Here is a 24234-nt window from a genome sequence, read left to right as displayed (position 1 = left end):
TATTTTTTAACTTCCACAAAATATTTATGGTTAAATTGATAGAATATAAATAATTATAATTTATAATACCTATAACAAGTATTGAAACATGCTTTTCTTGTGGACTTCTACATTTGTCATATAAATGTAAAGGAAGTTGCGAGGAATTGTATGTTAAATGTTGGGAATAAAATATTAAGTCTTAAATTTAAAGTTAGAAGGTTTTAATTCATAACTATAAGCATATAAAATGACGAAAATTTGATTTTTGTTAAAATCAAATCATAGTATTTATAATATTATACATAATTGAAAGAAAAGTTTCTTACACTACTTACCTGAAGCTGTACCTACAAATTACCTCAATTATTGTTCTTACTGCTTTCCAAACTTAATTTAATATTGTATATGTATAATATAGCTACGATTATTACTGGAAAGGTCCAGTAAACAGAATCTTCAATAGATTTTTTTTATACTTCTTGGCAAACATTTCCTAAAATAAGTAATTATTTAAAGATACTATAAGAAATTGTAGATTCTTTAACTGTATTCTTAACCTTGAAGTTATAATATAATGTGTTACGTTAACTAGGTAACTTTTGTTGAGTTGACTTCAGCTGGATATTTTTCCCGTAATGACAATAAAACTATATATTAATAAAAATATTTTACAAAAAATAAAATAGCAAAATGTTCAACTGTATAAGAAACCATTGTGAAAAATAATAGTTGATTTATTACATTTAAAAGCATTCATACAACCATTAAAGCATAATAAAAATCAAACCATACACCACAAATTAACAGTACCTATTAAATTATGATGAATAAGTTTAAAACAAAAAATAAAACAACTATATTATTATTATTTATTGGTAAACAATCATATTGATAAGTGTGATAAAAAGACATAGCAACACCATTCTTATCTGCTGTCTTTTTCAAACAGGCTATCTCGGTTATGTTTACATTGGTCTTATTGAGGGTGAGCATTCCAGCTATCATATAGTTCAATGATATACGCAGAATCATTTTTTCTATGTTTTTAAGTAATCTTAGGGTAAAATCATCCACTACAAAATAGATAGAGAACATTATTTTTGAGGTAATGATATATTGATATTATATTTTATTGTTATTTGATTTTATATACGACTTTCAAAATAAACAAAATAGTGTTGTACATTTAAATGATGTTTAAATTGTTTTGAGACGATATTTAGATAAATCAATATGTTATTCCCTCAAAAATATTATTCTCTATATTTCTTGTAATGGGTGATTTCACTCTAAGATTACTTGATAACACAGTAAAAAGGATTCTTCGTATATAATATTATGAATATTTGGTTTACAGGACTTGTGACTTAAATTTACGTACATCGGGATAAAAATTAATTAATATCATTGCTGTGCGAATACTGTAAGAAATATGCAAACTTGTAAATAGTCATGTTGACACCCATACCACATATTCTGTGCTCATGTTATTCTCTTGAAATAACGTTGTCCGTTTCTCCTTATCGCCTTTATTATAAGGAACTTTATAGTTTATATTATATTTTAGGTCTTTATTCACAATAAAATTATATTATAAAATGAGCCTCTCACTCGTTTCACACAGATTTTTTACAATTTACTATAATACGGTAATTATAATTTCTCATTAGTGTTCTACATCTTCTAATCTAATAAAATGTTACTTATTATTTCATCACTTATTTATTTTATTACTTTTGTGAAACTGATACAGGGTTTTAAAATGTACCAAGTTTATATTTATATACATTTATATGGCATGTGTGGAAAGTATTTCACACTAACACAGTAACACATACCTGCTAATTTCTGTAGGTATCAGGTATTTTGAGTGACACAATCAATTAAAAATATTTGTATACCAAATAAAAGTTTCAAGTCACTCTACTTATGTGTGTACTTCTACATTTTATTTCAAATTTAAATATACAATTAAATGTTTTTACCACTGTGTTAGTTGTCATACAAAAAAAATAAAATAAAATGGTAACATATTCATATAAAATATTATAATAATAAATTAGAAAAATTGAAAATTACTCAATTGGGAAGAATAAAAATGAACACTTTTGATTATTATCGAATATGAAATATTTTGGGGAAAGGAAAAAATAATATGACAAAAAGTTATTATATTTCTACCCAGATTTAAAAATAATACCACGTTTCATTTTATCTTTTATTCAAACTTTAAATATAACTGAAACACATCCATGACCTTTTCAAAGTGCTACTTTAAAAAAAAACCCTAAGACTTGCTTTAGCAAGAAATTCCACAACAAATCGAGGGATATTCAGTGGTTGAATTGTAGTGTAACCGTTTTTCTTTTTTTTATACACGTGAAGAACAATTAAATTGTTGATTTTTTGCTCGAAATACGGACGTACACATAAAGCACAATGGCACTTACTCACCTATATTATTTTTGAATAATTAAAATAATTTGAAACCGTTTTGAAAACTATGATCATATTATAACACATCTAGGTTTGATGTATGTAATTTGTGTGTCATGTTAAAAACACTCTCTGTACGTATATGGTATTCCGCGTATTGCGCTCACTGCATGTATGCAAATATATATTGTACTGAATATCTTTTGTACTATACGTTTTACTTGCACTTGTACCATTTTTAGCGTAAGCAAAAAAAACATAATTTATTTAAATTTGGATTTTGGAGTCACAAAGAGTTTTAAATATTTGTGAGAAAAAATCATTAAGATCTCCACATACAAATATTCAAAATCACTTACGTATAATCGGTAGATTGAATTCGGAATGGTGTGATATTTGAGAGTTTACGAATGTGCACGAAAGGCGATGGCATAAAAAATAAAAATAAGCATACAATGTAACGATCCATTTACAATCATGTTTGGTGCCTAGGAACTATATTTAAAACGATATTTTTAACAATACCATTATATCAAAATGTATATTTGGCATGTGGAAGCTAGTGTTGAGTTTAGATATAATATAAAATATCGCACAAGTAAGTTTAACAACGATAAAAAATATCAAAAACAAATCAATTTAAAAAAAAAGAATCTTGAAAAAATGTTACGAAACGATTGTTTTTAAACAAATTTATCAAAATAATAAGTAATATTTTATCTTTAAATTTGTTTCAATGAATAATCACTTTTATTTATCATGATAATATTAAACATAACTACGTCTCGAACTGTCGATGACTTAATTATTAATTAGGTTATGTTTTTGAAGTTATTATAATACTCATTATAATTTAAGGCTAAAATAAATCTCTGTTTAATTTTTTTTTAGTTTTTAACAGCCATTCGTCTAATTAATTACCATAAACTATCAAGTTCGCTATAATATTATTTTGAAGATTGAATAATTTGCAGTGGGGTAATTCGTTTGATACTTTGAAGATTAAAAATATAAAACACGAGACATTTTTTTTTATTATTTTTGCTCTATCATTATCGGTATATACCTTATGGTGTATACATTTAATGTATTCCAAGAAGTTACAACTTAAATATAAATCCATAAATAATTTAAAAAAATTAAATAAGAAAATTACTATTACAACTTTTAGTTTTTTTCTCGATTAACATATATGATGCAAGCAGATCTATGGGGGGAAAAGTTTGAAGTGGTTTATACCTAAATATAAGGTATAAATTACAAAATATAAAAGAAAATTCATAATTATACGTATTATATAAGTCAATATTGTTTTTGATTTTTTTAGATTTTATACTTTATTTCCCGATCTACCTCCAGAATACGCTTTAGGTCGGAATGAAACGATGATTATTGTGAAATCAAAATCACAGACAGGATACAATATAAGGGTGTGGGGAAGGGGGTTATAATTATCTCTTACTGGAAGTTATTATTACACTCCCTCCATTAAATTATAAACTGAATTATCAAGAAACGATATCATTATACACAAAATATAATATTATTTAGGCACAAATTAATAGAAAAAATTATTAATTTGATTTTACTATAAGCCATATTAAATTATTCGCAAACAAAACTTGCGATTATTTATACCGATCATAGGACGTATAGTACCTGAGGTAAATAATTAATTGAGTTATTACATATTTTATTTTATTTTAAACTCTTGTGTGCATAGTAGCGGGTTTCGCGCTGTACCGTTGCGCAACGTTTGCCATCGGTGCGTGGCGTTTGCTACGGTCGTTTTTTTTTATCACCATCGTACCTACGTCTCAGGCAATCGCGACCGTTCCTGCGTTTTGGTCGTATTTTAGCTGGACATTAACCCCATCAACGTGATCCGTCATCAGTTCGTCTTAAGGCCGCCGCCGTTCTACCCGTAAACCTAGTTCTGTGCGATCACATCGCCACGGGCGAATTTAAGTATACTTAAGGTATATCTTAGTTCGTGGTTGATAGCGCCTTTCAGTCTTGTCGTTTTATTGTTGTTTCTTTTGTTAGAAACTAACGGCCGTTTCCAGAGTGCCTGTTCGTCCGTTATATCGGTGTGTACATTATCCGTCTGTTAATTTGTTCCGACCGTCCAACACGCTTAAGTGTTGGCGCACCAGCAGCATCGGCGTCCAGCGACCACCAGAAATCAATTGTCGTAAAATAGTTCCGGAGCCCGTGAAAAACTTGTACAAATAATCAGGTCGTACACACGTTTTATGATTTCTGTATTATTATTTTATTGTTTATTATTTCGTTGATGGTTGTCCGACCTGTGATCACCGTTATGTATGTAGGCATACATGTTTTTTTTATTCTACTAACACTTGTCATAAGTAGAAACTATTGCCAATCAATAAATTTCTTATCAATTTTGTCGCATTTTACATCGGTGATATACGATTGCGTACGATTTCGCTACCTAGGCCTCAAAAACATTAGGATTGCGTACGAAAATGAGTGCAACGTTGCCAACATGTAATATTAAATTAAATTAAATTAAAAACAATAATTAAAAAAAAAATCATTATTATAATATTTTATAGTCAATTAAAAACAATATAAAATATTTAGGTATATAAAATACAATAATAATACACATAAGCTATAAGTTAAAACGTTGGTATCGATAACCTGTTCCTGATAAATAATTTAATATACCTATTACCATCTATTTTAAATTAGTCATATAGTTTTATTACTTGGTTAATTTTTTGCATATCTTTAGATGGAATAGCTTTGGACATATTTTTTTTATAGTGGATATTTTTATATTGGTTTCAGTTTCAGCCTGCATTTCTTTCAATGCCTCAAGCACAAAGTATATTGGTGGATGTGAGTTATAGAATTCAGCGTTAAAAGTTCTGTGGAAACTCTCTGGACCATTTGTTGTTCTGACATTAAAATACGTAAAAAATACGGAATTAATAATAATCTAAATATTTTATGACACTTTATTTTTATGTATCAGAACATAAACTTTAAAGTTATGTTGTACAAGAATACTTCCAAACTTTTCTTATAATTTATAAAATATGATACCTTTTATTTATTGAAGGTTCTTCAGCCTATATGTATATATTGGTTGGAAATACACAATTTGGTTGTATATAATTATTTAATACATAGCCTGGAAATAATAGTCTCGGTAACGTTTATGAAATTGTATCAAATATAAGCAATCGTTTCCTAAAATAAGTTATATTACAAATTTTCACAATTTTGAACAACGGCAACGTTGCACTAAGTATTGGTAGGTAGAATGAACGCCATCGTTATAATGAAAAAGGTCCATACGCAATCGTATCATACGCAATCGTAACACACCCTCTTACACAATAGTTTTTAATTTATTACTTTGTAGTTTGTACTACCTCATGCCCACCTAACTAAACAGTCCACTCGTTATAGGTTCCTGTGCAACCTTAATCGCACAGTTCTTTTATTAGAACTTTTATTCAAAGGTTTTCATTATGTTTTAATGTTTTATTGATTTAAATTGTTTATATTTATTTAAAGATAAATATTTTCATACACGATTAATTTATTGAGGGCTTTGATAATTTGACAATATACTTTCCAATACTTAACAGGCATAATAAGCGTTTACTTTTTCCAATTTTTATATTGACGATTTTAAGAAAGAGAATTTACATTTTACATTAATTAATAATATTATCTAGTCCGCTCGCAAATTAGTGGTTATGGTGAACAATATAATTTATAACCTTTATCCGGATATCATACGATAACTAATTAGGTACACTATAGTTTCGTAAACATAATATCATAGAACAATATTAAGCTCTAATAACATGACGGTTACTGATTACTGTTTGTTTTCTTTTACGTGATCCGTTTAGTGATTGTTAAAATTAATTTACCATACACGGGCACCATAATTCCACGTAATTGAAAAGGTAATAATGATTATCTATTAAAAGTAAAAATTTGTAATAAAACATACAGCAATAGCATGTTTTATAATACGTATATATATATATATATATGTCAATACAACGTGAATGTTCCCGGCTACAATTTTAATTGAGACTTTTGTTTTACTTCTCGGTCTTATTATACTGAACTTATCAAAGAATGTAATTGTTTTTCAATTATGTGTTTTTAGTTTTTTCGGTCATTATATGTGGTATGTTATATTTTCAATTCGCCTAATCAATGTTTAGCTTGTTTCACAAAAATGTTTGTTTTCACTTCTATCGGTCCAAATGGTTTTTAATATCACCTGATTAATATTTTTTTTTGCCATGTCCACTATTTATTTCAGAGTTAAATTCGTTCAGTGTCAAATAAATAATAAAAATTGTTTTTATACATAATATTAAATTGTGACTAGTTTATCAAATGTGAATGCAATAGTTTCCATCACCAATATTTAATTCACGGTCGTAAAATAATTAATAAGCTGCACACAACGTTCCAATAACTGGTGTTTTGTTGTTTGTCGGAATTTTCAGTTTCTAGTTTGTCAGTTTATAATGTTAAACCGTTTTATATTTTGTTAGTAATAACAAAATGCGTTAATCATTAATTATTTATCCGCTCACACAAAGACTACTAAACATTTTCTTATATTTTTAAAATCATCATTATAATTTAGTCTATCTGCCGTAGCCTGACCTAAAAACGTATTGAAGGTGGACGAGTGTAAGACAACTTACTAAGCTGTGCAAACTATCCCGTTCAAATTTTCATGGTTTGTTAGTGTCAATTAGTTTATGTAGGATAAGATTTTAGAGGGTGATGTTAGCATATACTGATATACCTACTTGAAGTACTCAGCCTTATGTTTATTACGAACAAAAACGTAAAACTTTCAAGTACTTACGTACAACCATAGATCTACACCACACCTCACATTGATACAGACACTTTTTGATCAATGTTTACCGGCATCAAATGCCAAAAATTACGAACTTACGAACTACAATGCGTCTTCGACTATAGTGACTTGTTCAACGTTCTTTAGTGAAATCCCAATCAACCCCGCTAATTACTACTAATGGTAAATCTTAGATACATATCCGAGACATTGACACTTAACAGTCAAGGATAAGGATACGTAAAGCACCACTCGTTATATTATTATAAGTATGAACTATGATGGACCTTGACGATTATTATTTTTATGCTACCACTGACTCGTTATAAAAACCATTTTGAAACATCCAATTTGTTAGTAAAGATATGATGGCTTAGGCGCACATAATTACATTATTATACAAATAATATATGTATAATAAATATATATAATTTTAATCTTCGGCTTGAATTCGGTTGAGATTAACTATCGTACTAAAATTATGAAAATATAAACTTCAGTTGGTTTTTAACATATTCGCTATTCATTTTCATTAATTTTTATTATTATTTTATCCATACTTAACCTGATAAGAATTTGCCATACCTGGATGACCAGAAAAATGTCTGTAAATTCGACTTGGCCCATATTGACTTTACTGTCGTGCATATCATAATAAACTGGTGATCGTACCGGAAAGTGACAATACATTTTATAATTTATCTGATATTCTTACATAGTTGTCCTTTTATCCACCTACGATACAGCTAACTTGACGTTCTTCAAGCAAATGCAAATATACAACAATTTTTAACTTATTTACCTGTACCCTAACGTGTTTCAATACTTATTAATATATCATTAATGCAATTCAATATTTTTAGATTTTAAATTAATGTTTTTTTTTTTTTAATTCTTTAAAGTTTCACTAATCCATATCTTATTGATACCCCTACTTATATATTATATTTTTTAAATTCCTATATTATACCAACAACATTATATTCTATTCAAAGCATAATTAATTGTTATATTGGCCGTATTTCATTATACCGATTTGACTTTGACTTTCATTTTAACACTGTTTTTTTTTTCTTTTATGTTGACTGTCAACTCTGACGTCTAACGAATCACTTGTTTATCATGCCCTAGTCAATTTATTACCATTGAATTCACAGTTTTAATGAGTAAAATATTGCATGCACACTACTTAATATACGGTTGACCTGGAGAACGGAAGTATATTATATATAACAGTGTAGTAGGTAATGAAATTAAAACTTACTCGTATAGGTTGATTCATTAACAATTTGTAATAACTTTTGATCCTAAGAAAACTTTTATATATTTTAGACAATTAAGCGAAAACTTATTCAAGTACAAACAATTAGGGAATAAATCTATGATTGCAATAAATAACTCAATGTATGATATCAAACTGTAAACATATAATAGTTTTACAGGGTCCGTCAGAACAAACGTATGTTTTTCAAAATTATGCTATGCTCATAATTTTAGTAAAAAATGTTTTAATATATCAAAAAATGCATACGCATATGCAGTTTTATTATATGTAACAAAATTTAGGTTTTGAAAATAATGTCAGGCATATGGCACTCTTGAGCAACAAAGTGAGGATGCAGGCACTCGCGAAATGATCCTATCGCGTCGGTCACCATCTGTTACGAAACTTTTCTCACCACTTGAGTGATCTCGCCTTTCAACTCATCAAGGATTCATGATTTGTTTTGGAAGACTTTTGATTTTATCTGACCCCACCAAAAAAAATTGCATGTTGTCAAGTCAAGGGAGCAAGGAGCCACGGAATGTCCCCAAAACGCGAAATGAGCATTACATTATTTTCAAAACCTAAATTTTGTTACATATAAAAAAACTGCATATGCGTGTGTTAATAAACATAAAGACATATGCAATCGAATAATTTTGGGGAAAAAAATGATATTTTAACGTAATTGAACTTATTTATGGTGCAGTAGGTATCTTTATTCTAGATAGATTATAGAATTCACTACTTTCAACAGTTTAGCTTTTCGTCTGCGTCTTCCAGAACCCTACTGGCTGACTAATTGTAAAAGTGCATATGATAGATACTTATTATATAAATTGAAAAAATTTTCAAACCATGTTAAAGTGCATTTTAAATTTCAAGCTATGAATAAAGATAGCTAAAAGACATAACAATACAATATAATACAATATGTTGAGATGAATAAATATTATAAGCTATATAAAATCAAGTAGGTATCGATAAGAGTTGTGCTCAGATAACACAAGTTATAGTACCTGTCTGCAATATTATATTGAATATTTATTTTTTTTAATTCCAATAAATCAAGAGTGTTGGCAATAGGCAGTTTCATCCTTTGAGAATTCCGGCCAAACTTATTTATAATATTATAACTTACCTATACTTTATTTTAAAAAAACTCTATAGATTATTTAATTCAAAAATAAAGATTCGAAAACTATCATTTATACGACATATGTGTGAATATGTATATGTGAATGATGAATGCGGTGGTTTTAATAAATTATTTTCTCTGGTCTTGTTTCGATCAAAAACAGGTAACTCAAATTTTTTTAAATAAAAAATATATAAAGGAATTTATATATTTATTTAAATATATTTTTTTTAAATCTTTAATACATCATTTTAATTTTAGTCAACAAGTAATAAATAACTTTCTCTGCGTATGATGATAAATATATACAAGTTAATGTTTCAAATTTTTCAATTTTTCTCATCATCCGAAAATTTTATATCCAAAATTGATCATAGTACCTAATTAATGAGGAATCGTTTTCAAAACACTGATTTTAATTTAAAATATTTATGCGAGTGCCGCAGCATTTTATAACATATTTTTTTTATCATTTTATGATATATTTTAAGATGACACACTCGCAGATTGATAACCCGTATAGACTCAGATGATACGTTAAGGAGAATTGTACTAGATGTAGGAATTTTTGGCGGGGGTGGACCGTGTACGGCCGTAGTGTATTATTTAGGACGTCAATAGTGTTCCAAGCGTACGAACCGGAAGTAAATATAAATAACCGATTCAAGACTGTTTAAAAGTTTAGCACTACAGGTCTTGCTAAAAAAATCGCTCCAGGCCAAGACGATACTGCTCGATTGAATGAGACTATAGCTTAGATGTACTATGCTGGTAGACGTTTACGATGTCTAATATAGATAGGTATACTTAAATCGTTAAAATCATTCACCCTTGAACATATTAGCTCCAGCTGTTGAATATTATATAAAAAATATAAAATACAATATGATTCGAAATTTTGTGAGTTATATTGTATAAATTGACGCAGAACTTTGTTCAAAATATTCAAGTTTTAATGACAATGTACGACTTATGGCTGTCTTTTATGATTGTTCACGTGAATTGTGAATCACTTGCTATATATTTTAACTTTGTTAACGGTTCCTAAACTATCATCATATCGGAAAGTATTGGTTTTTAAAATACTTATTTGCATTATGAAATGTGTAATCAATTTTAAAAACATGATATTTATCATCGATAACATTTTGTATATTTTTACTAATTTGAATGACAGCATAAACATGGTCAATTTCATGTTCTAAAGCATAAGCGTAGAATTTCAATATATAAAAAAGGAGAATGCAGGTAACGTTCCCTTAGTCTAAAGTTGGTGTCGAGTATATCTTGTTAATGATTAAGTCACTACGATGATAAATCATTGCAAACAAAAAGTAATCCGAGCGAAGACTAATCAGCGTCAGTCTGTATTAGACATCAAATATTTTTTATGATAATATATTTATATTGAAATTTAAGTAATTTATTGTATTTTTAGGAATATGGTAGTATTTTTGTCAAAAATAATGCATGTGAAAATGTCCTTATGTGTATAGAATATAATAATAGTATAATACGTTAAAAGTTTCGAGTACCCGCAAGTAATATTTTTAATTAAAATAACTAAAATTGTTATTTTAAAAGTAATATAAAATAATATTATATAATATTATAATATCTCTTGGATTTACAGAATCTGGTTTCTGATAAAAATCGTTGTTTTGCACCTAAGTAATGATTTAACATGGACTTCAAAATTTAACACATCCAGTATGACGCATGACGGTGGCTTACTCCATGGTTGAAGCTATATACTCTTCACTTACAATATAGAAGACCGAATTTCCTGTTTTTTTTTCTTTTTTTATGCATCAATGTAATTTCTTGTTTTGTTTAATGTTTATAAAACTGCTTATCCCACTAAAATGCTATGTTACGTCACTTCAACTTGGCTCTGTGTTTTTTAGCATTAAAACGTGAATATTTTTATCAGTTTTAATGCTTTTTTCATGATTTTAAATCTTTTGAATATTTCAGATTGGAAGAGTTATTATTATTAATTTTAGTCTTATATACTCTTAAAGTTTCTTATTATATTTACCAATCTTGAAAGTTTTCTCATGTAGTATATTACACTGTAATAGATAAAAATAAATAATTAGAAAAAAAATAAGTTTAAAAATAAATGTATAACAGGATAAAGTTTAATTTATTTTGGAATCGTCAATTTTTCATAAGAAACTATATTATTTTTTTGGTTGAAAAAAACTATGCCTATAATAAAAAAATCTATTAAATTTTGATGTATATATTGTATACAACATTCAAAAATAATAATTTTCTAAAATTAATTAGGTATACACCATACATGATCACCCTCATGTTTCATGTTGTTCTATGATAACAATTTATTCAAATTCTGAATTTTGGAGTATTAAAGTATTTCAATTATTTTAGGTACCTTTTAAGAGTTTAAGTTTCTTATGTCAATATTATAACTTCTTTTTTCCTGTAAATTATTAATAAGGTGACTTTTTTGAAGATTTAGTTGTTTCTTAAATGAAATTTGAACTAGTAGTTTTATGTTATTGAACTGTGTGCATATACCAATGATAATGGATTCATGATAAAAGGTTTTGGGAGAATATGAAAGGACTATGATGATGTAGAAACTATAGTAGTATTTATATTGATATATATATATATATACGCATGTACATAAGTATTATAAAATATGAAACAAATAGATTGCGATATAACATATGATTATAATATTTTTTTAGGACAGACAAACATTCACATCCACCATAAAAAGAATAACAAATATTGATAATATTTTGTAAAGTAAAAGTTAAAACGAAAATTTTGTTTTTAAATATTTTATTTATTAGGAGAAATGCTAAATAACGATAATTTATTAGATAAATTAGAATTTTATAGCTACGATCATGTATATGCGATAAAGTTTTGATATTTTTGTATGAATCTCTTATAGTGTCTCCGGAATACAAACACATAAAGTATTTTCAGTTTATTCATAAATTTTAATATATACTTTATTTAAAGTAAACAATATTTTTAGATCATTATTGATCATAATATTTGTGATTTACGATCATCTCTTATGGAATTATTTTGAAATTGCTGTACTGCCAACAATATTGTAATTAAAATAATGTAAGTACGATTGTTTTTAAAATGAAAAAATGACGATGTAAGATAATATAAAAATGAACAGTTCTAAATACCATAAATTAATACCTAGCCATTATCTTTACTTTAATTTGTTCTACCAAAGTTGTATATGCTAATAAAATATATGACTTACAACTTATAGTTAGTCAGATATGTAATATACAATAAAATATATACGCGAAAATGTAGCCAATTTTCTATGAAGTAGTTTTAGAAAACTCTATCCACAGCGTGTGACACAGAAAAATTTTGAAATCTGTAGTACGTTGTGTCAATCGTAACTCCGGGTTACGGTCTATTAAACTCATTTTGTTAACTGATCCTGAAATATTGTTCTTATAGCTGTTGAGTGCATCGAACGAACAAAAAAAAAAAAAAATTATAGAGAATAAAAACAAAAACCAATATTATAAGCTTTTCGATGGACATTGAACACCACGTGGCATATTATGTCAGACGTGTTTTTTCATGTTAAATTTGAAATATATGAGTCTTCGGTGTTTATGTATTTAGTAATTCATCAAAGTCTGTCGGTTGTTTTTTTTTCTGGAATGAAAAAGCTATCACTTAATCGAGTTTGACGAATTTATCTAATATTAACCATAAATGGCATAAAATATTATAATGGCACCGAATTCAAAACTGTGAATGGAGGTGGGTGTCCTGAACACATCCAAACTTCCTCTGAATTGTACTTGTATACGATTCACAAAATAAAATAATGTGTAAGTACTACAACTGTCATCTACGTGAAATTTGTACGAAACACGTATGTATAATATTATCACAGTTATAGCATGACATTGCACTTAAGTGCATTCGCGAGAGATATAGAGATTATGGCACCTAATAATAACACTACGTCGGGAGGCTTTTACACGACGAACAGGAAAATCGTACGAAGTTTCGGCATGTGGGAGTTCTTATAGATATTACATTGATGGTCTTGATAATAGGCTGTAAGATTGGACAGGGTAGGCGTTTGTTAGCAGTTATTAATATTTCACGTCCAGGTGAAGGGGGTCGGAGGTCGAGCAACAGCAGCAGTTGTCCCGGTGTTTTAATGGTATTATTATTATTATTATTATTATTATTACGATGGCGTGACGCCTCGACGGTCATTTTCAGGACTCGCCCGCGGGGAGGCGCGCGCGAGATTTGATGCTCGCGGCGGTCGAGACGACACGACCGTCACCGTCACCACCGCCGCCACCGTCATAGCTCGCCCGTTCATATCAGTCGTCGTCCATACGCCGCCGTCAAACGACCAGTTTTTCCGAACTGGGGGGCGGGGTGGTTCGCGCGTGTTCGCCGATGAACTCGTCATCCCCCGACCGCGCGGTATCTATCTACGTATAAGTTCCGGATATATATCCGTACAATTCCACCTATTGCGAAGTATTATAAGTTACGTTTTTGAGTTCAATAATCACGGAACGTTCGAGTGCGGTGGTCGTGTAACTTTACCACGGAGGAGTGCTCCCGTTCAGAAGTGCTGCTCGTTTCGACGAGAGGTGAATAATAATAAAAATAATAATAATATTAATAATAAACAATCGTTTCCGTGTCTCGTGATCACAACGGCAATATTTATAACAGTAATAATATATAAACACCGTATCATATTGCATTATAATATTATACGCACTGGCGGTAACTTCAGTATGCGTCGATGTTCCTTAGACGAATGGTTCGCGGTGGCAGCTCCGTTTGGTCCAGATCGGTAATCTCGAGCCTCCTTGAGCGTTTAATCACGTTTCGGGTGAGTGATACTCGATGTTTTATCATAATTATGTCGTAATATCATTACGAAAACACTAGACTAGGTATCCCATACGTCTCGTATTTTACGGGATTGTCCCGTATTTTAATGAAGCGTCCCGGTGTCCCGACAAAAGTTCAAAAATAACACTTCTGTCTCGTATTTTGGACAACCCGTCCCGTATGTACCTTTTTTAAATTATTTCAAAAATTAATTTTTTTCTTATCATTTAACATTTTAAAATTAAATTATTGATAAATGATAATATCTAAATCAAATGATACTTATTTGATTTTTGATTACAATAACAAAAAAAGTTTTTTTTGGTTTTGTGGTTACACTAATTACTAATATTATATTGGCTGTCGGCACACGAATGAGTTGATACGGTATATTATTATGGACGATGATCGAATATTATCATTTAATTATCAAGTCCTACTGTTTTTTAAATAATTTTCATATTCTACTATGACTCAATTTTAGTCTATTAGAATTTATATTTTATTATATTGTTAGTGTTTTAGTAATAAAAATGCCTAAACTTGAATTATTTGTTTTTAATTTTAATTATAATTTATATATGTTTCAAGTATCGAATATGTTATTATTAGTTACTAAAAGTACATTTCATGTATATACCCAGTTGCGTATTTAGGTTTTTTCTTGGGGAGGGGGGTATAGTTTTATCAAGTTAGAGGCCTGAATTATAGAACTCTAAAAAATGTTGCGTATTATATACACCCTATGGGGGATCGATCCGCTTGATCCCCCCATAAATACACCACTGTATATACTATATAAGTATGATTTAAAAATTCCTATATTAAAAAAAAAATAAATCTGGGATCCCCACACTAGAACTGTTTCCAGTCACCACACGTTACTAACTTTATTTTTTTGATTAAATATCGTTATTATTATTTTTTATTAAGTTAACAGTCCGTTTATTTTTCACGTAAACCTCCATCGGTTCGAAACAAATACTACTAATATATAGTACGATTCATATTTTAATTTGTCAAGTGAATTCGATTGCAGTTGTCGTTTAAAAACTAGTAGGGATATAATAAAACTCACAAATGTCTTTAGGATTTATTATATTATAGGATATATTATTATATAGGATTTATATTATTAATATTAGTGATAAGTTTATGATATATATTTCCCTATATGGTTATTTCTCTCAACACGTATGTAATTGATTAATTATAATTGTGATGCTTCAACATAAGTGTTATATTATAATATGATACAACATATACATTATACATACTATCAGAACTGGAATATCTCGTAAGAACAATATTGTGATAATCAACATAACATGTGTTTTAAATACGTTTTTATGCTATTAAAATTTTTTTATTTTAATGTTATTTAATTATGATAATTGGGGTTGAAATCATTTTGAAAATTAAAAAAATTATTGCATAACTACAAAATTTTAATCCCAATATTTTCAAAAAAAAAAAAATAACGTGATTTCCACAACGCATTTTTGTTAATATAAATTATCAATTTTGATGATAATTGAATTCACATTTTAAAAATGAACTTAATATGAATTGTCTAGTTATAGATGTTGCCATTAATTTAATTCTACGTCACAGTGGTATTATAAAGAATGATTGTACAAAAATACCAGGTAAATTAGATTACCTATTCGGAATTCACATGATATAGAAGAAAATGGCAACAACTTGACTGTATTTTATTTGCATCGAAACAGGGCAATACAAGGTATTACCTTCATTTTCATTGCCATTAATAGATATATGGTCAATAAATGTCATCTAATACAATCATTTATCATCTATCCACTTTTGATTATAAAGATTTTAAGATTTTAAATATCAAAAGTATTACATATTATTTTTAATACATTTTTTTAACGCATTTACCTCAAATACAAAAATTATGGTTCCCTTGAAATATGAATTATACTTTCAAAGCTATTTGAAACTTTTTAAGACATTACAATAATTATTTTTATTCTCAGTTTTCATTTATCTATTAGTTCACCAACATGATGATTAAATATTTAAATAATAATGGAATATAATCAATATTTTACTGACCTAGTGTAGATATTATGCAAGTATAGTAACACATTATACCTAATTATAAAACCTTAAAAATATTTTTGTATTAAAATACCTAATAGCATAACAACACAGTATTTTTAGTTAAGAACCAAGGTAATTAATTTCGATGTTTTGAACAAAAGTCAAAAATTTAACTCTCCATATAATAAATACGTAAAATATCAAATCGAGATTAAAAGTATTTTAAAATATTGAAGGTTTGCGATAGAAATTGTTTAATTTTTACGTTATGTATGGTGTATACCAATGTATTTCATTTGATTAATATTTTACACGATTTTATGTCGTATAGAGTAATATTACTATTTAATAATTTAAATTGATACATATGAACAGTATATAAATATAAAACCTTCAAAGCACTTTAATTTTTATAAGTTCAGTTTAGTAATATAGTGTGTATACAATATATATACAACGATACAACTGACATAATATTATATTAAACATTACTGCAATTACCGTATATAGCAAATTTAATTATATACTCCGAATTTAAGTAGGATAACAAATAAAACTACTGAAAGTGTATGATGATTGTATGAATAAGTATATTGTGCACGATTGTGTAAAATATTCCAAGCATATATTTACTATACGAGTACGCTACACACAAAAATATCCACAAGACAATAATAATATCATTATCAATAATACAAAACATTAGCACGGCGTATTGGATATGCAATATTGATGCTTTTGCGCGTATGAGACCATAACTTATTATTATTATGGTATAATAATACAATGTAGTACATTATATTATTATTATTGTCGTATTAACATAATACAATTATAATAATAACGTGATAATTCTATAATAACATAATATTATGAAATTGCATTTCCTTTTAGGACAAAAATGTAATATTTCATGTTAAGATATTATACAAAAATAAATATATATATTTATTTATATTTATAATATGCAATAGTACTCATATTATATTATGAAATTGATAACAAAAATGAATAGGGAATTGTGTATATTTATTTCTTATTATATTTATGCACCACTTTAAATAAAAAAATACATATTCTTTATTAAAAAATATTCTAAATAACTTTTCTTTTTTTAAATTTTTGATACTGTAATGTTTTTCCATGGTATACCTACTTATTTTATAAGTTGGTATTGAAACCTATATTTATATTATAATAATTGTATAGTCACTATACCTTTTTCCTGTATTTGATCTATATCTGTATTCTATAAATTTAAGTTCAGTGAGTTAGTTAATAAATATATTTATTATTATATATTTTTAATAGCATAATGTATTAGGTAATCGATAAAACTGTATAATTTATGATTTTTTTTTTGTGTTTATGTCATTACATTTTTTATTAATTTAAAATTTTTATAGTCTGTATAATATTCTCTGTGCTTTAGACAAAATATGTGATTTTACCATCTATCTCATCAATATACTATAATAATATGCTTATAACATTTCTTTTTTACGTTGCGTTAAGGTGTGTAAAAGTTTAGTATAAAAAACTATGCCTTCAATATATAGCGAGTTAACAAAAGTTCGGTTAGTGTTCAAAAGTTTCATCAAAACAAAATTATTATTTAAAATACACATATCATGTCTACTCACAGCGTGATTTTTTTACTCGTTAACTCAAAAAGTATTCGAAATTTTGAAGTTTTTAAAATAAATTGTTTTTTAATATCGAAAAATAACTTTTTTTTGTAATTATTTGTTATAATTTTTACAGTTTTGAATTTCAATTAGTACTTTTAAATGAATCTTCAATAATGAATCAAAACTACCTAAAAATGTATTTTCAAAGACGTTATTACTTTTCTATTGTTATTGTCAACTGAGAATCACCCTATGTATTATATACAAATTACAAGCATAATAAAAATTGATTTTTGACAAACAATAGTTATAATATAATAACATAATTATATATGTAATATATTGTAAGTTTACGAGCGTATAAAATATTGATTTAAGGTATCTTCGTCATTCATTAGAAAACTTTTGATAAAATTTAAATTTTGTTCTGTATAAGTTGTCACATTTTCAGTTTTCATAATAATCATCTGAATCCAAAATTCCAACCATAAATTTATTTTTGATATACAATGTATAACAGAAAAACCTGTTTATATAAAAAAAATAAAAAAATTACGCCAATTTATTCATCGTATGACAAATTTTTTTAATATTATATGATAAATAAATAATTTAAGAAATATACTTATGTCAGCAAATTCTCAGAAATCATAGTTTTTAAAAATGTATTGCTTTCCAAATTAATTAAACCAAAAAAATATTGAATTTTAAAAATATATATAAAAATAAACTACTTCTTGACTTAAATAAATCTTTTTACCATCAAAATTTTTTTTTTTTTTTTTTTATTTAGAAATACGCCTCAACTACCAGGGTTATTGGCGTTTAAGATATACATGTTACAGTTTAATTATATCTACATAATGATACTAGAGTATAAAGAAGAAAAGTATATAAGATAAATAATATGATATCAATAAATATATAGTTATATTTTTTGTAGAAGGTTCGTTTCTTACCATCAAAATTGTTTTTATAATCAGATTCACAAACAGGCTATTTTGAATTTATCCAATAATTTTTTTTTTTTCAGTACTAAAAATAAAACATAAAAAAATGTATTATACAATGTAGTTCTAGGTTCACTTAATGAACAAAAAATAAATAAAAAGTAAAAAATATTAATGTGAAAAAAAGTTATTCCAAAAGTCAGTTCTATGTGTTACACCTTGTATACATATTATTACTAGCGAATACACACACTGTATAGTACTATAGTTATTAGTTAGTTATTATTTTATTGATTCGAAACAATAGTGTATGGCGTCCCAACGTAAAACGGTACCGACTTTAATGCCTGTTAAATATATAATAATAATATGTGTATGTTGATGGTCGGTTATGTGTATCGCAAAAAATACATTTCGGAGTTATAGAACCTGCCACAAGTTTCAAAAAACATGTTAATTTATCATCACAATAAATACAATTCAATTATCAAACAAATTATACCATTACACGATTCTCTGCGTACGTTTTGCGCACAAAAATAAACTGTGTTCAACTTGTTCAAGTAGTTATTATAATTATATACGAGAACAGTTCCGAGGCGTATTTGTTTAGGGTTCCGAGATAAAGAAAACATAGGGTGTATAATATACTCTATCCTTCTCTCTCTCTCTCTCTCTCTCTCTTTGATATTGTTGATGATAATAAATAGAAGATTTTCTTGATGAAAATTTCACAAATTGTATTAGGGTAAATTTATATTGCTATGTATACGAGAGTGTACATTTTCAATGTAAGTTTTCTCGAAACTCGTCCGGGATCAATAATATATGCATACATATAAATACGATTCCGAAGGATTATTTTATAAACTTCACCGCCGCGGTGTTAGAGATAAGAAGTGGCGTGTGATGGACATACACAATATAATAATAATAATAATAATAATAAGATTATGCCAAACAGACGTTTAAAATATTATAAAAATATTCGATGCGTGATAGTAACCGACCCGCATCACATACACACTCGTTAATCCTGCGTCACCGGCAGCAGTGCGCCCTCGTCGTGGGTGAAATCTCGGGGTGTATTAATCGAAAAGATATATTGACTTAAGGGAATACAAATGCGAAATCGTTATTTCTCATTCACGCGTGTGTTCGGGGATTTGTGGCCAAAATGCAACACAAATAAAAAATAAGTACTACAATACTGCGTGCACACATATATTTATTTATAAGCATTATATATGTGTATATATTTTGGTCTGTTGTCCATATACGAAAAGCATAAGACTTATTCATATACTATAAATACGTTTGTTCCAATAGTGTTTGTTTTCTTGCTTGTTCTCAAATAGTGTGCTGAGCAATGATTCTGGATAGCGAATCGCATGACTGGAATATTATATATATTATATAAAAAAAAATTATAAAAAACGAAATGACTGCGGGTATATCTGTCGTCGTGGCTGCAGCACGCGCAATTCGTAAAGATGCTACGGTGTGCTTTATAGGATCTTGAACGTAAATAAATGGAAACGACTCGTCTGCTACAACCTGTTTGCGTCAATTCGGTAATATTATATTGTACCAGAAATCCGACAGATTGTCATTTGGGTTTCAGTTTAATCGAAATGGATCGTACGCTTCGGTATACGTCATTAAATGTTATTGGACGCTGTTAACTATATTTTCGATCACCAACCAACATTTAATAATATTAACATCATATAAAATACAATAATTTTTAGTCAAAGTTCTCGATCACGGTTGTAGTTGATGAATGTAGAAGATAGGTTTATTGCTAAGTAGTAGATTGTAGATTTATATTCAGTGTACTAACTAAAAATAAAATAAAATCACACAAACATAGGATGAGTATTCTGAATTATAATAAAATCTAGGAGAATAAAATTATAATAATTTGTATTTAAAAAATTGGAATTAGAATTCTTCAGTACCATTCAAATATCTATAACAGTTTGTTGTCTAGTAAACAATTACGTATCATTATTATTTATTTGTCAACCTAGAAAATTAACATAGCTTGTGGGAAGTGAATGCAAGGAAATTTTAAGGTATAATTACTTCAAGACATTGAATATTGTGAAAAACTAGTTCGTGACAACAATAGGAGCAAACATCCAAAAAATTTATATCAAGGAAGTGTGCCATACAGCATATATTGTCTGTCTTATGATTTAAAAAACATATGATTTTTAATTGCGAGATACTTTATGATAATAATGAACTATTTTCAATTAAAGTATTGATTTTTATATTTTTTCAATAATGCCTTCAAGATAGTAGTGGTATGATTTCAACAAATAGAATGAGTTTATGAAGCACACTCCCGCCTTTTCAAATTTAAATTATTGAGCAAATGATTTTTCTAAAAATGTTTAATGCATCTAAATCGAAATTCCAATCAAAAAGAGTTTTTTCACCTTAATAATAGCAAGAACAAAAACTAGGTTACTTTATAATTATATAAAAAAGTAAGTACTTAATAAAAATATTGATTATATCTATAACAAAAAATTGTTTAATGTTAGTTTATATTTGTCGGTTATTAGTAATTTAATACTTATTACTATTTCAAACTGCATTATTTGTCTTAAATAATAATTCAATTATATGAATCATAATAATGTCATGTATCTCAATATTTATTTAAATTTTTTTCACAAGTTCGATGGTAGTAAATATATCAGATAAAACGTGTATTATAATACATGTATTCGGTGTGTGTTTAAGCTGTAAACTACTTCCCGTCGAAAAACCATTTAATAATCCAGTCGATAAATAAATCATAACGAAGTTTCTCTCTCGTGACTGCTAAACTGCCAGTTTGTTATTAAAAAAGGTTTCAAAATCAGAATAACAATGAAAAAAGTTTTTTGTATATATATAAAAAAAACACAATGATGAAGTACCCTAACCTAACCTCAGCACAATATCATAATACCTAATAATATATTGGCATATTATATTATTACTATTATATATATAATAAAACATTTCTTAAGCCATATGTGTGCAATAGGAAATTATAATAATAATAATATAAATATTATTATATATATATACTGTTTAATACTAATCTTTTTTACGAAATATTTGTTTGGGTATTACATATTGAAAATAATTAGCTACAGAAAATGAAACACCTTTCTAAACCAGCCAAAATGCCAGTAAATCCTGCAGATGAGTTTTTTGTGTATCAACTATTTTTCGTCCTCGAAAATATAGTATTTTCAAAGGTAAATCGCATAGAGAAAACTTTATACGGTCTGTTGATGTCTACTCGTATATATTACTATAACGACGAATTCGAGGAACGAAATAATGTGACTAAGTATCCTTGGATGATACCGTATCGGCTCCCGCCGGACGTTAATGAGTCCGATCGGCTCCTGGTCGTTATTCCTTGCCGTATTGCGTCCGGTTTCGATAACGAATTTTTGATAGCTAGTTAATCACATACATACAGTTATATGAAATTACAAGTTAATGTATAATGTTAGTTCTCGTTTTATTGCGAAGTGTAGTGCGTCTAAGCATATTATTGTCAGTTATATAAAATTATAAAAATATTACAATTATTATAAAAATTACGAAGTGTAGTGCGTTTTTCTGTTTATTTTATTCATTTTTTGTTATGGAGTACATGCTTAGCAAAGCTGGTAATAGGTGTGATTGACCAATACAAATTTGGATTCCATAAAAATTTGTCAGGAGATATTGAGCGGTGGAAGTCGGAAGTGTATGAAACGTGGGTGTACCGCTTTTATAAAAGTCTTGAATGAAGTGATAGTGGAACAAAATCTTGATCATAGTCATGAAGCAGATACTACTTTAGCACGCCAAAAAATAAGTAACTCGTTGAAACGGAAAGCAAGTGAAGCTCTTTGTGAACGCCCTAAAAAAATTATTAGGCGTGAAATAGCGAGCAGTGGAATGTCGGATTTTGTTACTACTGATGATATGAATAGATTACGGAAAAATTTAAATGCCGCCAAATTGAGAAAATTTCCCAAGTTACCTACATCCGTCCTCGAGCTCATGAGTGTGTGCGTACATACTCTCTGAAAACGACTACAGGCGATAATTTTGTTTTTTATAATGACGAGGTGAGTAATGTTATCATCTTTATATGCCAACATAATCTTGATGTACTTCAACATGCAACTACTGTTTTCGTTGACGGTACTTTTAGAAACACTCCTAAACTGTTTTGTCAAATGTTCACCGTGTTTATAACAGTAAGCAATTTCTACGTCCCTGTTGTTTTTAGTCTTCTTCCAAACAAAACAGAAGCCTACCAAATTGTTATGGATCAGCTTGCACCATACATGACAAATGTGACAACAGTTTTTTTCAGATTTTGAACAATCTATACTATGTGCAGTCTTTTTATCATGGTCATGGACGAGAATCAGAGGATGCAGATTTTGCTTAGCTTAATCGTGGTGGAGGAAAATTCAAGCACTTGGTTTGTCACTAGAATTCAAATAAACACATCAGAAATCGGAAGTATTTTAAAAATGTTTCTTGGTTTACCATTGCTTCCGCCTGCATGATCAGGTTGTGGGTTGTTATGTAGAAGACTTGTTTGCTCTAAAACCAGTTGGTAACAAACAACTCATAGAATTTTTTGACTACATTTGTGCCAATTACTTAGATGACGGACACTTCCCCCCGGAAATGTGGGCTGATATGTCGAGTACGGGTGATCGCACCATGAACTGCTGCGAATCTTTCCATGCAAAATTTAATGCTGAGTTCACGTCTGCTCATCCTAACATTTTCAATTTCATGGAAATTTTGAAGCAGATACAGGCTGACACATATATAAAGCTCCGCAGCACGAATATTAGGAAAAAAACTAACAACCAGCAAAAGATTTGTGGTGTTATTCAGAAATGTATTAATCAATTTAAAGAAGGAAAAATTACCAGAGCGGAATACGTAAAAAAAGTTTC

The 24234-nt window shown here is 28.0% G+C and overlaps 1 protein-coding gene across 1 annotated transcript in view; it reads left to right on the top strand.

The window, feature by feature from the left end:
* Positions 1 to 14046: 14046 nt before the first annotated feature.
* Oct-TyrR (Octopamine-Tyramine receptor) overlaps positions 14047 to 24234 on the top strand; it is an 85752-nt gene continuing 75564 nt past the window's right edge. Inside the window, exon 1 of the mRNA XM_089229108.1 lies at positions 14047 to 14596. The gene's annotated coding sequence lies outside the window, so the exon portion shown is untranslated. The remainder of the gene's footprint in view (positions 14597 to 24234) is intronic.

The sequence above is a fragment of the Diuraphis noxia genome, unplaced genomic scaffold (genome assembly GCF_037042655.1).
Source record: "Diuraphis noxia isolate RWA-SAM2 unplaced genomic scaffold, SU_Dnox_SAM2 contig0005, whole genome shotgun sequence".
In the NCBI taxonomy this organism is placed as follows: Eukaryota; Metazoa; Arthropoda; class Insecta; order Hemiptera; family Aphididae; genus Diuraphis; species Diuraphis noxia.
The sequence above is the reverse complement of the archived record's forward strand: the minus strand, read 5'-3'. Positions and strand labels throughout refer to the sequence as shown.